Consider the following 16,136-nt stretch of genomic DNA (forward strand, 5'->3'; position numbering starts at 1 on the left):
TCCTCCACCTCTTAAAAAGTACCTCTTGACCAAGTCCAGATGGCGCTAGCTGCCTGCAAACATTTTGATGTCATAATAAATATTTTGGTTAGGCAAAAGGTATTTGAAGCCAAAAATAATAACACAAAATAAAATTGTCACATAACAATGGGATCTAGTGGATCTAGCTCATGTTGTTTTGACGTTTCTTCATAACAACGGTTTCCTGAGGAAACCACCACCCGTGAGGCCGTAAGCGCCGTAAGTCCATGGTAGAAGAACATGGTAAGTCCGTGGGTACAGCTTGGTTACAGTGGGTATGTTACGTCCCCTGTCTATAGACCAACACCGTGTTTACAAACAAAGGCGGCGCTCGCGGCGCCGCAGCCGACTGGGGGTGAAAAATAAGGTTAGGGCCCTTAGGAATACATGGAATCGAAATATTCCAAAGCAGTTTTCTCATTTCACGGAGCACCTGTGATGTCGTTACTCGGTACAAAGCAACTATAACCATCCTAGAACAGACCGTCAAAATATGAAATCTCATTACCGAGCTGAAGCATTTTTAAAATACCCCGAAAGATGTTGAGTTGGGAGGGCGACCCGTAGAAAAACATGGGAACACACTTACCGGAACATTTTTCTCATTTCGCAGAGCATCAGAAGTGGTGACCGGTCGTTAATGTTGACCAGCGTTTTGAGGAAGTGTGTGATAAAGTATGGTGCGTCATACGGAGGCAGTCTACTTTTAAAACTCCCCGAATAACCTGTACGTGTTATGAATCCAGATCTCAAAAGGCAAGCTGGGTGTAACGAATCGCGCAGTTTTGCTTACAGTCTGATATGCTGCAGCATAGGGTAAATAAGCTTGATAATACAGTTGCTCCAGTGATACGTGCTAGACAGAATTACATTTAAAAAGCAGTTGTCAAACGCCATACGATGAACCGAACGAGATTCGCGCATTGCAGCAGACAACAGCGTAGCTGGCGATTCCCACCGCGGCCGCCTCCAGCTCCGGAGCGTCTGATAGCGACAGCGGGTGGCGAATGGTCGTCTGAAACTGTGCGCGGTCAGTTTATCGTGCTGTGAGCGGTCCCGCAAGTCGTCAGACTTGTATTACTTGCAAGAATGTAGTGTGCCATGCAACATGATATGTCAGGGCGTGATACAAGACGTTCACCAAAAAATGAGAAGGGTTCAACGCTGCTCAACCGAGTAAATTGTTGCGGTAAGTTGTGTTTACATGTGTTTCTATGGGTCGCCCTCCCAACTCGCACCCACACACGTTTCGCGGTGTTTTAAAAATACTTCGCCTCGATTAATGAGATTTGATACTTTCGTGATCTGTTCTAGCATGTTCATGGTTGCTCTGTACCGAATAACGACATCACAGATGACCCGTGAAATTAGAAAACTGCTTTGGAATATTTCGCTTCCATGTATTCCTAGGGCGGTAAGCCTATTTTTCACCCCCAGTCGGACCACGCTGGCGATAAAAACGCCACCGCATCGTGCTCACGTCACAGATCGGTGTTGGTCTATAGACAAGCGTCAGCCCGTGACGTCAGTGGAGATGCGGCGGCGCTGACGACAGCAGTGACTTTCGTGGTGTAGGCAAAAGCTCGGGTCGTCTGCATTGGATGCGCGGCGCTTGCTGTGTTTTCGGGCATAATTCCCAATATTCCTGCAAGCCGTGGTTACGTAGTTGGTTTCGCCACGAGGTACAAAAAGGAAAATAGCACCTGTTTTCACATGCGGTCGGACAAATGATCGAGAGCGATGGGCAGCAGCGTTGAGCGCGACAAGTAGACGGATTGCCTTTGCGGCTAACGTGCGTTGCACAATTCTGCACTGAAACTCCATCGGTTCGTTTGCAACTCTCTATTGTCGTGACTGCTTTTCGGCCGCGCGATGAATAGCGCAATAGCAAATGACTGCAGCTCGTGCACGTTTTGTTCTACGTAATATATCAAGTAGACACCGCCCGCCCTGTGAGGAATTCCATTCACTTGTGCCCGTGCATATATTCGTACAGAAAAGGACACAAAAGTTGCTGCGAAGGTAACTGCTGTTAGTTTGACCGGTCACTCCAGCGCGATATTGCCGAAACAGACCTGAACTTGTGAAGCAGCTTTTCTCTTATATCACTTTCGCGAGTTTCTACGATGTGACTTCATCACCGGCCCTATAGAAAGCAAGTAAACATTGTTAGGATCCGGGCAAAGTCACGCAGCGTCATTTCTCAAAACTTTCTTTCTTAAGGTCATTAAGATTTTGACGAACGAATTAAATATCCACGTACAACGTAGCTCTGATCAAGCAGGATATATTTAAGTATGGCATATATATGGTACATGCAATTTAATGTCCCAAAGAGTAATCGGCAATGTGGGGTGCAAAATAAGCAGATAAGAGGACGCACTTTTGAATAAACAGTTTCAAAGTATATATAAAAAAAAAGCTTAACAGATCTTGCAAAGTTCGCTGCAAGCGATCGTGGAGAACGTTGCATTTCCGTTCGTGCACCTCTCCTAAAGACCCCCCCCCCCTCCTCCAAAAAAAATAAAAGAAATAGAACATTCTTACGGGCCTTCATGTATCTATATTAACCTTTGAATGACCGTGGCTACGTATGTATGATGAAACAGACGTCAAACGTCTTTTTATCGAGCAGGATAAAACATTGGCAGCGCGCACTAAAGGCGAATATCTTACAAAGAACTTAAAGATTGAGTTCTTATTCAGTGAAATTCTGACTTAAGTTGCCGGTACAGTGAGCTAGAAATATGATTTCTAGTTCACTATAGTTGTCGGTAATATATTGTTCTTTAGAGCGAAGGTGAGCATCAGAAAGCCAATTAAGATGTCATATGAAAAACACACTCCAGTCATTCATTCACCGTCTTTGCATGCGCTAGCAGTAGGCACGGGATTTGAACAACGTTGGCTGTTAGTTTTTCATATACATTGCGCTTTCTAGTTTTCATTTAACTTAGTCACTACAGTCGCCCACCGTAGCCACGCGCTGCTGAAGCCACGGAGAAGAAAGTCAATTCAGCGCTCTTCGCCAGGTAATTCCAGAAGTAATAGGCTGATAAAGTGCTGAACTACTGCCCAGGCATAAACAAAACTATTTCTACGCACAAACGAAGCTTACGCTTCAGAATATTCGCACGCGCGAACTGGTTTCGAAGGCAGCGTTGCTTGGCTCTGTGTAGGCACGCTGCGTTTTTACCTACACCCCATGTCGCTGCCGATCGCAGCGCCACCTTTGTTTACAAACATGACGCTTGTCTATAGAATAAACTATTTGTCATTGTGAATTTAGTCGGGTGGTTCGCCCAGCAGGTCCGGGAAACCAGCGTTGAAGGCGGCTCGCTGACAGACAGGGAAGACCTGTGTGGGCAGTGCAGCAGTGGCTCCTCCATTTTTTTAAAGGTAGCGACAACTACACGAGCGCCCTCTCGAGGGGTCCATGGGGCAGCGCTAGCAGACGACGCGCCGCAGTCTTTCGTGCATACCATGTGCATACCGCGTACTCATGAAGTCGTGCTCGGTGCACACAATTAATGTACTATCCTGCTCAAAAAGCATTCCAAATACAGGAATAATAACGTAAACATGCGTGTGCAGCATAAAAGTAAAAAAAAAAAAAAAACGCGTGCGTTAAACGTGTCAGCTAATTCTTCGCAAACGTTCGCCTCAGTACAGCGGTTAGGAAACTGTTCATTAATTAGGCGTTGAAATAAGTAGCGAACTTGAAGTAGAAACAATATTTCAGTAAACGTATTGGGCTCGGTTCCTTACTTAAAAAATAAGTAGACTGCGAGTTTTCTGCAACTTTTGGGAACGTCGTTGCGCATAGAGCTCTAATGCAATATGGGCGTCATTGGGTTTGTAACCGTTCGGGTACACTCCGATTTACATACTTTTTTGGCTCAAGTTTACTTCATTTACACAGTATTTCAATAGCTTTATTTTGGAGAAAAAGTCAGTTTCTCTGCAGCTGTGCATTGCCAACGCATGTATATCTTCCAACAACTACAAAAAAAAAAAATCGGGTATGATGTGATACAAAGCTCACGGATAATGTTAACTCACTTTTCTATTCTTATTTGCTTTATATTGTCTTCCTTATAGCCTGCCGGGCAATAATGTCACCAGTAAGCTTGGATGCCGCTTCTTGAAACTTGACGAGTCCCTGTGCGCGTTCAGCGGAACTTGTTTGCATTAGGTCCCAGACGGCCACTGACGTCCGACGGACAACCGAACTCGGCCGCAACTCGGCGGCCGATTTCGGACGTCCGCCGGAATTCCGGCGTACGTACGAAAGCGGATGGTCGAATCCGTTCGCCCAGCGGACAGCCGCCGTACGTCCGCCACTGGATTTGCTTTTACACAGCTATGATATAGTTTGTAGTCGTCGTGCTCGTCTGAACTGCGTATAAATCAGTAATGCCGTCAACTCTGCATTATATGATGCCAGAGCGAATCGATGCGATAGAAAGCGTTTCCATTAAACAGATTTTTTTATTTTCTGCATGTTTCATCGTTGAATTCTTTCATCAAAAATTTTAAATTAAAAGTTAAATGACCATTAAACATTTTTCTATCATGATGCTTCGGTGAAATTTTAATCAGTGGCTGAATAGACGCAGCAAGCAGCAAGCTAAAAAAAAACGAAACCGAACCTATCCTCAAAAAAATCTGAAATGAGCCAATCCAATCCACCTGACAAGTTGAAGTTTAGTCATGAAAGATGGCTTCACGTTTCCGTGTTCTGCATTTTCTGCGCAGTTACAAATACCTACGGCTGTAATGCACTGCTAGCATTGTTTTTGCTGTGGCTTGGTGCGGCTGGCACACTTCGTTCACCCGCCGATTCCAAAGTAAGTATTTCACCGAACTTTTGTTTCTTTAGTGGACCTTTTCGATGCACCGATAGTGGTGAGCTTTTGGGTAAGGAAACAGCTCTGTACAGCAGCCGAACGGTCGAGTGTTTTAGGCGAGACTGACAGGATGGCTCCGCGCCGACTAACTAAAGTGCAGCCTCAAGTCTGAGGGCCATCTTTCTCGGCATTACTGGACGCTGCGCCAGTAAGCCGCACAACTTCTCTGTCTCTGATAAAGGAGTGCCTGCCCGAGCTTTAAAGGAGTTAATTTGTTAACCATGCTCAACGTGCTGAGTTGTAAAAACTATACGAGAAAACGTTTGCACTCCTCGAGCCTATCGTGCGACATGCCTACACTTGTAAAAACGTCGCGGTTTTTTTTTTTTTTTTTTGGACAGCCGCTGATCTTTCTCTCTTGAGCTTTACGGCAGCTACAGTTTCTAGAAGGAACGGCTGTAGCTACTAAATAACTAAGGGTTTAGTACTCTCCTTCAGCTTTGACAAACCAGGACAGCACCTTGCGCATGTTGGTTATGCTTGTGGGACCGAACCGCGCAGAACAACCGGACAAGGAGATGAGAGAAAAAAAAAAAAAAGTCTGCACTTGTCTTTTTCTTGGCCCGTTGTTCTGCGCTGTTCTGGCACGAATTTGACATACCGCCGCCGCGATACAGTTGGGCTGTGAGCTCTGGTGCCTGCAACGCCTTCTTTTGTGCAAAACAGGCATACTGGAAGGCCATGCAAGCCGCGGGCTCAAAAAAAAAAAAAAAAAAAAAACACGAGTTGAGCAAAAGTGAGATGAAAACAAAATTGTTGTTGCTTTGTCCTTACAGATATTCAAAGGCTCCTCAGAACTTCACTGCAGTATTGACAGCGAGATAATGCCAAAACTACACTAGAGCCATGCAGCACCTTATAGTGCATGATACTGAGCTTATGTCTCGCACTGAAAGCTCTTACCATGTTCTTAGATTATCATATTAAAGTAGCTTTAAACCCATGCTTGTTAATACAGTGATGGCCTTAAATTGAATCTAGGGCATCATGCTCACATACAAGGCTTCTGATAACTGCTGGTCACATGTTGTGGGCTATAGCAGAAACCTGTCCCTGGTCATCTTACAAGCATTTGTGCAATTGATGCTTTTAATGTGTTTAATGTGTTGTTTTTGTGTTCTGTTTCTGTATGGGAATGCTTTCCTTATTGATGGCTAACATTTGGCTTGCTACAGCAAAACCTCTACCTAGTCATCCTAAAAACAGCACCGCACTTGGTGCTTTTAGTGTGTTGTAAAAGTATTTGTGTTCTGATTCTGTATGGCAATGCTTTTCTCATTGAAGACTAGCATGAGGCTTCCAAAAATTTTTCAGATGCCATTTGCTGCAGCCGATTTCATAGGCCAACAGGAAGCAGCACTTTGAACATGGAAAACTGTCATCCACGGGGGAAAAACAGCAACATCCCTTTGCATTCTCATTTCTTTGGTATGGCTAAAAGTGAGTATTGTATCGTTATCTATATTATTAATATTGAATCATGATTGTCAGTGTTGAAGTTGTTTGAGCGTGATGATTTTAAACACACAGGACATCCCTTCGACATTAAGGTTTTAGCTTGTTTACATGTAGGATGTAGAACTGGTTTCAACAAACTTTATGCAGCAAATTCTTTTTACATTGTCCACCATGTTACTTTTTGTCATTGTCCATTGAAGTAAATAACCAGTATTTTACGTTTACACAGTCGTCCACTCTTAGCTTGAATGGGAATGTGTGGCATGCAGTTTGCAAAATAGCAATGCATCCGTCACAGCCATGCATCAAGGCTAAGTGGCTTGTGCGTAGAGGGACCAGCCGCTCCAGCTTCACGTCATCTGCCTCTTTGCTCCGGTGTGCAGACGGGCATTGAGGCAAAGTGGTTTATGTGTAGAGAAACCAGGAGCTCCTTTATCACATCTGGCTGTTTGTTACGGTGTGCAGATGCGCATCGAGGCAAAATGGCTGATGTGTAGAGGGACCAGGAGCTGCTGCTTAACGTCCTTCGCCTCTTTACTACAGTGCACAGCCGTGCATTGATGCTAAGTGGCTTGTGCATGGAGGGCCCAGGAGCTGCAGCTTCACGTCTGCCTCTTCGCTCAGGTACGCAGGTGCGTATTAAGGCAAAATGGCTTATGCATAGAGGGACCAGGAGCTGCTGTGTGGCGTAGTCTGTATATTTGCTATGGTGCTATCTAAGTACAATGGGGGGGCTCATGTGTAAAGGTACCATGAGCTGCTGCGTCATGTCGTCTGCCTCTTTACTATGGTGCGCAGGCATGCATCAAGGCAAAGTGGCGTATGCATAGAAGGACCAGGAGCTGTTGCTTCCCGTCTGCTGTGATGCGCAGCTGCGTATTGTGGGTGGTGGTGGAAAACATTGCCATCAGATACAAATACAGGAGGTTACTCACTAGCTGACCCTGAGGGGGCCTGTCCTGACAAAAACAAGGGGTCCCTAGTTTGGGACCCCAGTGGTGGTAGAGGGAATAGAGGCTGGTACTTCACGTTGTCTGCCTCTTCGCTACGGTGTGCAGCTGCGATGGATGCAGTGGCATCTCAAAAAGTGCATGCCACGCACTCGCATGTTCAGCCTGAGTGGACGAATGTGTACCTGCTATACCTTTGTTATTCATAGAATAAACCTAGGCCAAGTTGGATAAATTATAGCTCACCTCATATGTGGTCAGCAAAGAAAAGTCACTCCAGAAAATCTGATGCATTTACTGTCATAGGATTCTTATTCATATTCATGCTACTGACAAGTCAGATTCTTCACCCTCAAAAATGCCAGAAAAATAACCAAGGGTGCGTCTGCAATAGTCTAGCTTGCTCTTTCTCTGCAGACTTGAGTCAGATGTGTGTTCCATTGCTGTGGGTGGGACAGGTGTGAATCTTTGATTTTAAGCTTGCAACAAGTATGTTATTGTAGTTTAAAGGCAAAACGGTACTAATAATCGCAGCCCCCCGTGGCCTTTATCCCCTTTTAATAGTGTTGCTAGACACTGAGTTATTAGTTTACTCTGCACTGTTTCTGTCTAGTTAATGTGCGGAGATGTAGATATATTTATATGACTTGGAGTTGTCGACTTTGCACTTAGAAACATTGTAGCGTTATCTGATGTGTTGCTTTCATTTCTTTAATGATTTCTGTAAGGGATCGGTGGGTATGCTAGGCACCATTATTAGTCTGCTCTTTTTGGGTCACCTGTTCAATGCCCAGCTGCGGCGGAGAGGCAGCTACAGCAGCTACAGTGCTTAACGGAAACGTAGGCAGAGAGGGAAAGAAGTCCCCTCTTCCGAGGACTTTGCTGTCGCACTCGAAGACGCGGGGACAGGCAGTTTGTTCTCGTTGCTGTGTCATGTAGTGGGCTCATTTTTATTTAAGGAGCTTTACGAACAGTATACAACTAAGGGGTCCTTAGTACTAAGCGTACTAAGGGGTCCTTAGTACGCTGACTGGACCCATCACCCGGAGGCAGCACAGCTTTGAAACGAGCAGCTCTTTTGGAAGAACTGCTTAACGTTCAAAGAAAAAACACTGTCAGGTTGAAGGGTGTAAGGCCCTCTTCCTTGTTGGGGAGCTCATAAAAGTGACAATTATTCAGTGCAGGCGCGCTGAGTGGGGTCTCGTTGAGGATTCCAACCCTGGATGTCAACAATGGTGGGAGATGGCGGCTATGAAAAAGGGCAAGTGTGTAACAGTGACTGTATGATGCGGAGCGGGAGGATGTGGGTTGGCTCTTCTGATGTGGTCCGCAATGGTGCTGACTCTGACGCTAATAATTTCAATAATTGACCTGCAAAAGGAGCCGCCAAGGGTGCAAGCTTTGGGCAATGGTTGCGCACGTGGGACACCGTTTTGATGGGTTCTAATTTTTTTTCTTTTTTTTTTCCTAGGGGAGAGAGTTTGGCATGTGACCTAGTGAGGCAATCATTTCGAGGTCCATTCTCTAAATTCCGTTTGTTGTGAAACGAATTTGTTGTCCCTTTTGCATTGCTTGCATTAGGGAGAGAGTGAAGAACCTTATGAAAGTGGAAAGACATGCCAAAATGTTTGTTAGCCAGTCATGTGTGAGTTCGTTGTCATTGGGGATGAGAAATGTGGGTGGAGTCCCGAAGTTAATGAAACGGCCCCGCGTCCTGGAGAACTCGTTCTGAGCTAGATTTTGATCTCTTTCCTCTTCGGCATAGATCATGGTCATTGTTTCACCTGTTGTAAATACGTACATTCATGTATAAAATTTTAAGTTCATCTTCCTCTCTGTGTGCAAGTTGTTGTGGCCAGATGCAGTAAATTCACTATTTTCATTTCTATATAACATGCCTTTCTGAAGATGGTGAGCTCTTTTGTCCAATCCTGTAAGAAAGCAGCAAAGCGCTCCCAAATCTTCCACAAAACTGTGTGATATCTTTAATGCTAACTGCGGCTTGGTGTCACTCAAAACATGTAGTTGAGGTAGATTTCTTCCCCCCCACCCCCCTCTTTTTGTTCGTTCAAATGAGGACCAGCGGACACTAACTCTTGCTTTTGTAATGCCCTAGGTCCCGCCTTAAAGGGACTCTAAAGAGAGAAAGGAAGTGGGTTTGCATCGATAGAATGCCAGTTCCTGATTACAAAAAGACCACTCTTACTGAAAACAGAGCTGTTATAAGGTAGTAAAGAAGAATAACAGAAATACAGGTATCGCCACCACAGCCAAACGGCCGAGGCTCGCAACTACAAATCACGTGACGCGCTAGGGATCCCGGAGGCAGACAAATGCGAATTACGTTGCATGTTTGAATGCGGTAGTAGGTTTTGTCTCGAATATAACAACATGCTTTTATCATACGTAAACAAAGGCGAAAAGACAACGTAAACGTTGCAAGGCAAATACAAAAATATACTTGGAGGCGCCACAGGCGCCCACTTCAGTTTTGGTTATGTTTCGGCTCAGGCATTTCGTGCGCACTCGGAAAGTTTGTTTGAACCTGCAGCGCCTGAATTACGAGCTTGGAGCAGCAGATGCGCCTTGATGGTTCCCATTTGAGCATTCGGAGGCACGAGCGAGCGAAATCCGCTACCGCCGACACACTCCTTCGTTCACACTTCTGCTCCAACATATCGCCGCCGGTGCCGCTTCGACTGCGACCTGACCGCTTGACTGCAGCTACGTACGCCACGAAAAGCATACATATGCTAAGTACCGAAGGAAAAACGCATTATCATTCAATTGTTCACTAAATCATGGCACATCTGACCAACATATACTGCGTCAACAAGACCTTCAACCTGCTATTTGCAGGCGTCGTAAACAAAAGGGGCATACTTGCATATTGCGCTCGTCGCCCGGCGAAAAAAAGGGCCTCGGGTAAAAAGTAAAAACTAAAAATAACGAAGCACCAGAAATACATTAAAAAAGGTTAAAAAAATGATTTGTAAAAAAAAAAAAACGCCAGAAGTGGTAAGACTCGAACTACTCGCTACTGCTTGCTCCGTAACGTTCGGCGCTAACCGCTCGGCTACGCCGCGCCTCAAGAACCTTGGAAATATTTCTAGTTTTTATGTCATGGTCCCATTTACAATAAAGTGTTTCTGCTGCCGGTCTAAAAATTACAACTTCTTGATCATCGGCGCATGCTGCCTGCTCTTACGTCTTACAACTAATGTTCTAGATGCCTATGCGCACTATATTGTGCACTGGATCCATTTTAACATGTGGAATTTCACAGCGCTGGCAAATGTAGTGGCGCCGGCACTTCGGTCATGTTCTGCTACCGTGGACGTAATTTTCGCTGAACACGGAGCTGTAGCACAAACCTTGACTGAAAAAAAGTGCGACGAAGCTTCAAAACTGACAAGCGCAGCAGCGAGGACACTATTTTGCTGGTAACTAAATCTTATTTGTATGTAAACATGTCAGGAAGCGTTGCGATGACCGAGGGCTCGGTTTGTTTATACACAGTGCAAGAAGGAGCGCAAAAGCTTGAGAAACATGTATTGTGCATTACAAGCGCTCTATGTTTTTTTTTCTTCCTTTATGGGCCCATCGCTCGGTAAATTACTCTCTTCATCGTTTTATTTATTTCGGCTGAGGCCGTCATTGCGAGTACGCTGTTGCCAAGTTGGCCCTTGAGAGATGCGACGCCGCGGGCCGCGCCGGCTCGCTATCTATCACGGAGTCTCCGCTTACGTCATAGTGTGCGTCACTCAACTCCAACTACGTAGTTGGAGGCCACAGTTTAAATTTGACCGGCGGGAACAAGAAAAAACCTCAACTTCTTATCGCAATATCTCAGCAATTATTCGATTTTTTGCTGCCGGATATGCGCCGACAGTGTCACCAAATGTAGTTTATTAGATTTTCATACCATCTTTGGCTGTCTTTAGTGTCCCTTTAAGGCAGTACTCCAATTTCAATACCATTTTTATAGCTATGGCTGTCCAGCAGCACTAATGTCTTTTATACACTTTTACTAATCTCTTACCCAAATGGTGGCTTATACTGCGGGGGCGAAAGTCTCTGAACAGTATGTCTGGAGATTTTGGACTAGAATCGCGATGTAAACGAATTGTGGCCTCATTTCTCTTGCACACATGAAAGAACTAACGTTCAACTTTCACATCGACAAGTATGGTCCGAGTTTCCTGGTCGATGTGAAAGTTATGTGCTTTGATTGCAGTTTGTGTAGTCCACACACTTTTGTCCCCGATGTTACATAGGGGCAAATTAGGCGCCTTTACAGGGGCAGTTTCTTTGGCGCCCACTACCTTCCCCATAAAAAAGCTACAGTGTTTCTTGTGAACAGCTGGCTGCATTTATAAATACCATTTTTTTTTTGTAATTTGTTGTGCGTAGTTGAGAAATCCATGACATACATGCACAGCTGGTTGCCAGAATTATGCAACCATATTTCAGTAACTAACATCCATGCTGCATGCTGCCGGTAATACATCAGGAGCTTGTGGTTGTCAGCTTTTTGTGTTTTGTGTAACTATAAACCTTGCTATTGTAATGTCACATATCGCGCTGTGGGTAAACAAATAACTTTACTTTTAACTCTTGTAGAAGCATGAACACTGCGCAATCACTGCGGCGGGCTATGCTTCCACATTGGGCTTTAGCCACATGTCAAATGTCTATCTTTATTCTGCTGCAGCAGCTTGCATGTTATCAGATAAGTTACTTCGTCGTAGCTGCTCTAAGGAGACGCTTTCTAGACGCTTGTAGCCTAGATGTTGATGTCGATATACCCCTGACACGCCCAGGGAATGTCTTCGGTAGAGGGTACATGGAAACCAGCGAAATGTGCAGCTTACAAAACAAAAAGGTAACAATTTTAAATGATGTTATTATTGATCACTTCTTTTCAGAGCAGGAACAATGACTTTAGAAATCTGCCTGTTAAACCGCTCAAAATGCAGGTTTCTGCCGCCAATGCGTACCTGTGTAATACTGCAATGCTCTGGCTGTGCTTTATATTCATATACAGCATCCTTTATGCTTAGTTTCTTTGCATGTGCACTCCATGTCTTTTGCATTGCTGAGGGCGCATAGCAGCAAGCATAACATGCCATGTTTGGCCAGAGTGGCATGTTCAAAGAGACGATATAAAAACATTAAAATACTGAATGCCAGGTTCTGGTCAAACTACGTTTGTATCTTGTTATTCTGCATGGGTTTTGCTGCAGTTATATGACCTTTCTATATAGTATGTGACAGTTCTGAATGGAGATGCATGCGTACAGTGCCATCTGGAAAAAGCAATTGAGAGAAACTGGCAGTTGCCCTTGGAGATGTGTAATCAAAGTTCAACACAGATAACTTGAATTTCATTTTCCCTTCTATTGCAGGAGGAGCCCAACCTGCTCTTTCCATCTTAGGCCTGAAAGACCAGCAACAGCTGATCGAGCAAATGCACAGGATAGTAACTGCTCCTGGAATCCCGGCCTGCGGAGGCCGCCCACAGAGAACTCGAGCATCTCCTCGCTAATTCCGAAATATTAGGTTCCAATAAATACCTTTTCCTCCACCACCTCCCCAAGGGAAGAGCTGTCACGGCCAAGGATAATTAAAAAAAATTATTCAAGTAGATTCTTAATACTCCAGTTGGCCTGCATTTTACCATGCCATTAACATCGATATTTTTTTAGTGTAGACTATTTATGCATGCAGTTTTTGCAATAAAGCAAAAAAAAATGCTTTTTTTTACAACCTCATATGCTGGTATGCCTATGCACTTCGCATGTTTTCAGGAATGGTGCATTTGTGTAAAGCTCAGCTAGCATATGTGCCTCTTTGATGGAAGTTTTAATTGCACACTGCTGTTCAGTGCTTTGTGTGTGAAAGCAAAGCAGACAACAGGAAACTTGAACCTGTTGCATATTCTATTGTCTGCTTTACTCTCACGACAAAGGCATTGAGCACTAGTATGTGACTGAAATTTCCATGGCACATGCTTGCTGAGCTTTACACAAATGTTATTGGCAAATTTTTACACCAATAGCGGGCCCTGCAAGCAAGTTCCGGGAAACGTCCGAATGTCCGCCTCCGGCTGTCCGTCGGCCGTCCGTGGGACGCGATCCGGATCCACGAACGATAGTCCGACGGACGTCCGCTGTACGTATATCGAACATATCCGGACTTCCGTCGGATGTCCGAAGGTCCGAAAACGGACGTCCGTCGGTCGACCGTCGGACGTCTATGGCCGTCTGGGGTGCAACGCTGCGCGAGACTCCCCCGTTAAAAGGATAGCTCAGTAGCGTTTCACACACATGGGTGTTTTTACACTTTTTATTGTACAATGCTTTTTTTTTTTTTACTTTTATACATCGATATTTAGCATAAGCAAATACTGACTTTCCATTTCGATCATTTTGACACATTTGCACCCTCCTCTTTTTCCAATGTTTCATTTTCCATTTATATCAATTAACTGATCAATTGTTCGGAATAAATTTTCATAATAAGCATTATCAAGCATTGTTTTTTCATTCTGAGCATTTTGACACGATTGATTCCACACGTTATATTGCAATTCTGATCTATTCGGGGAAAGGGGGCGCGAAACGGCAGTGAGTTTTCACTAGACACCCACAGTACAAGTAATGGCTACATAGCCATAGCGTCCTTGATATTTTGCTGATGAAATATAGCATATGCCCAAACAGCTGAGGTCATTCCGGGCAAGCGAACGGCTTTTTAAGCAGACAGAAGTCACTTCGCATAGTCGGGTGTTTTCTGTGGCCATGGAAATCTTACGCCCAGTCTCATGAGGCCATAGCTTCCTTCTGTTGCTATTATCGTCACCGCGAGGAATGGAAAATGATTGTTTCGCGCCGAAAGCACAGCAGCCCGACGCAGCCGCATATGTCACGCGTGCACTTCAAAATTTGAGTTCAGAGGTGTAATTCTTGCGTTAGCTTCAGCATTAAGCACTGCATGTGCACTCATAAAAATGCAATAGAGGTGAGTGAAGTACTTTTTGCTTAACTAATCGGCCAATATCACGCTGACAAGCGCAGATCGCAGTGCATTTCATCGGCGCAGCGAGCACCGCTGAACCCTTTGGGCGGAGCTTGGCGGCGACGAGGTCACGTGCAGCCAACCGGCCTATCGGAGGGAGGGGCGGCTGGATCAAGACCTGTCGCTACCTTTAAAAAATAGAGGAGCCTTAGGGACAGGCATAGAGTTAATACAAAGACTCTAGAGGGAAAGCTGGGCAGGGAAACGAGCTTCTCAAAAACCCATAGAGTTAATACAAAGACTCTATGCAAAAACCAGACCTTCTTTATTGGAATGCTCCGTCGCTTCTGCGCATGCGCCAGCTGAAAGAAGTGAGGAGGAATAACTTGCCGGATGTGGCGTAAGACTTGTTTTATGTTTTGTTTGTAAAATGTCTGCCGCTTCTCGTCGCTGTTTCTAGCTATTCTAGCGATAGGCCGATAGCTGGTCGCTAGTGTCGCCGGCTCCGTGATCGCTCGCAAGCCGGACTTGGCTGTAGCCTGTGGCGATGGTTGCGGACGGGTCGACGTGTTTCTTCGCATCGTAGTTTGAATATCGTAGCCGAGTGGCCGTGTGTGTGTGGCCGTGTTCCTTTCCACTTGTTATAATACTCCTTGAGCTTCGGCCTCGCGTACTGCTGTTCGTCAAGCGGCATGCTGTGATATTCCCATGCGTTCTCTTAGTTACAGATAGCACCGTCTGCGACCTGTGGACTCTGCGACGCGAGTTCTGCAATGCGTGTCAGCCCGCCCTTGTCGATGGAACATGCCTGCAGTATGTTGCAAGTAACTGGTGTGGTCAGCATTCCATGTACTTACTTGCATTTCCCGAAATTTATACGAGTCACTGCCTTTGGATCATCCGGAAGTACGTATACAATTCGGACTGAGGTGTACAGCGCAAGCAGCGCAACACATGGGATGCGAAAAACTCGTCTCCGATCGAGTACTTGAATGGAATCTCGCTGTCATTTTTATCGTTGTCCTCGACTTCGACACCACTATTCAGCAGCAGTGGTAAACTTTAATCACCTCGAAAATTTTGTTGAAGTTTTGTTAAACCACCTCGAAATACCAGTATAAAAAGGCCGGTGGGAGCCTGTAATTTGTACGAAATTGCCGCTTTATCCTGGATTTCAAGAGGTCGGTTAGTGTATCCGCAGGGCAATTGTTTTGCCATTTTCGTTGCCTTTATCGGATGTACAAACAGGAATTCGGTGTCCAATTGATCCAGGCAGCTTGGCACAGCTAATCTATTATAAAACTCCGGTGCGATAGCCAGCCCGGGACTAACCGGGAAATGGAACCTTAACCGGGAAGGCCAGCTATTCATCACAGCTCTCAAGCAACTCACTGCCCGCCTACTGGGCTAGTCATGCAACCGTGGAACCCAGGTATATTTTCAAGTAAACTTCTGTACTTAGGAGTGCCGGGAGGTAGACCGCCCGCGCAAAGAAAAAATGCTCTCCACATCTCCCGACGCAGTCCTGCCTCTAGTTTTGCTCCTAAAGTTGAAGGCTCGAAGCGCAAGCTGTGAAAGTCCTGGTATTTTTGCACAGTATTTATCTTCCAGCTGCTCTAGCTCTAGACAGTTCTTGTATCGAATTCCTGTATTTTTTTTTTGTCTCAGAAAACATCCCACGACGTCCTATTCGATCGATGTTATTTCTACCTGCCCTGTTGTGCTTATCATTGTAGACAAGCATGTAGACTAGTGTCAAAACAATAAATAAACAGTG

General features: G+C 45.1%; 1 long non-coding RNA gene across 1 annotated transcript; it reads left to right on the top strand.

Annotated features, from left to right (window-relative positions):
* The first annotated feature begins 4,732 nt into the window (after positions 1–4,732).
* LOC146171818 (uncharacterized) lies at positions 4,733–13,058 on the top strand. The gene is made up of 3 exons (XR_014702756.1): positions 4,733–4,871; positions 6,246–6,371; positions 12,748–13,058. It is a non-coding gene; the product is annotated as an uncharacterized LOC146171818 (long non-coding RNA).
* The last annotated feature ends 3,078 nt before the right edge of the window (positions 13,059–16,136 follow it).

The sequence above is a fragment of the Amblyomma maculatum genome, unplaced genomic scaffold (assembly GCF_055883805.1).
Source record: "Amblyomma maculatum isolate TAMU_Amacu unplaced genomic scaffold, ASM5588380v1 scaffold_18, whole genome shotgun sequence".
NCBI lineage: Eukaryota > Metazoa > Arthropoda > Arachnida > Ixodida > Ixodidae > Amblyomma > Amblyomma maculatum.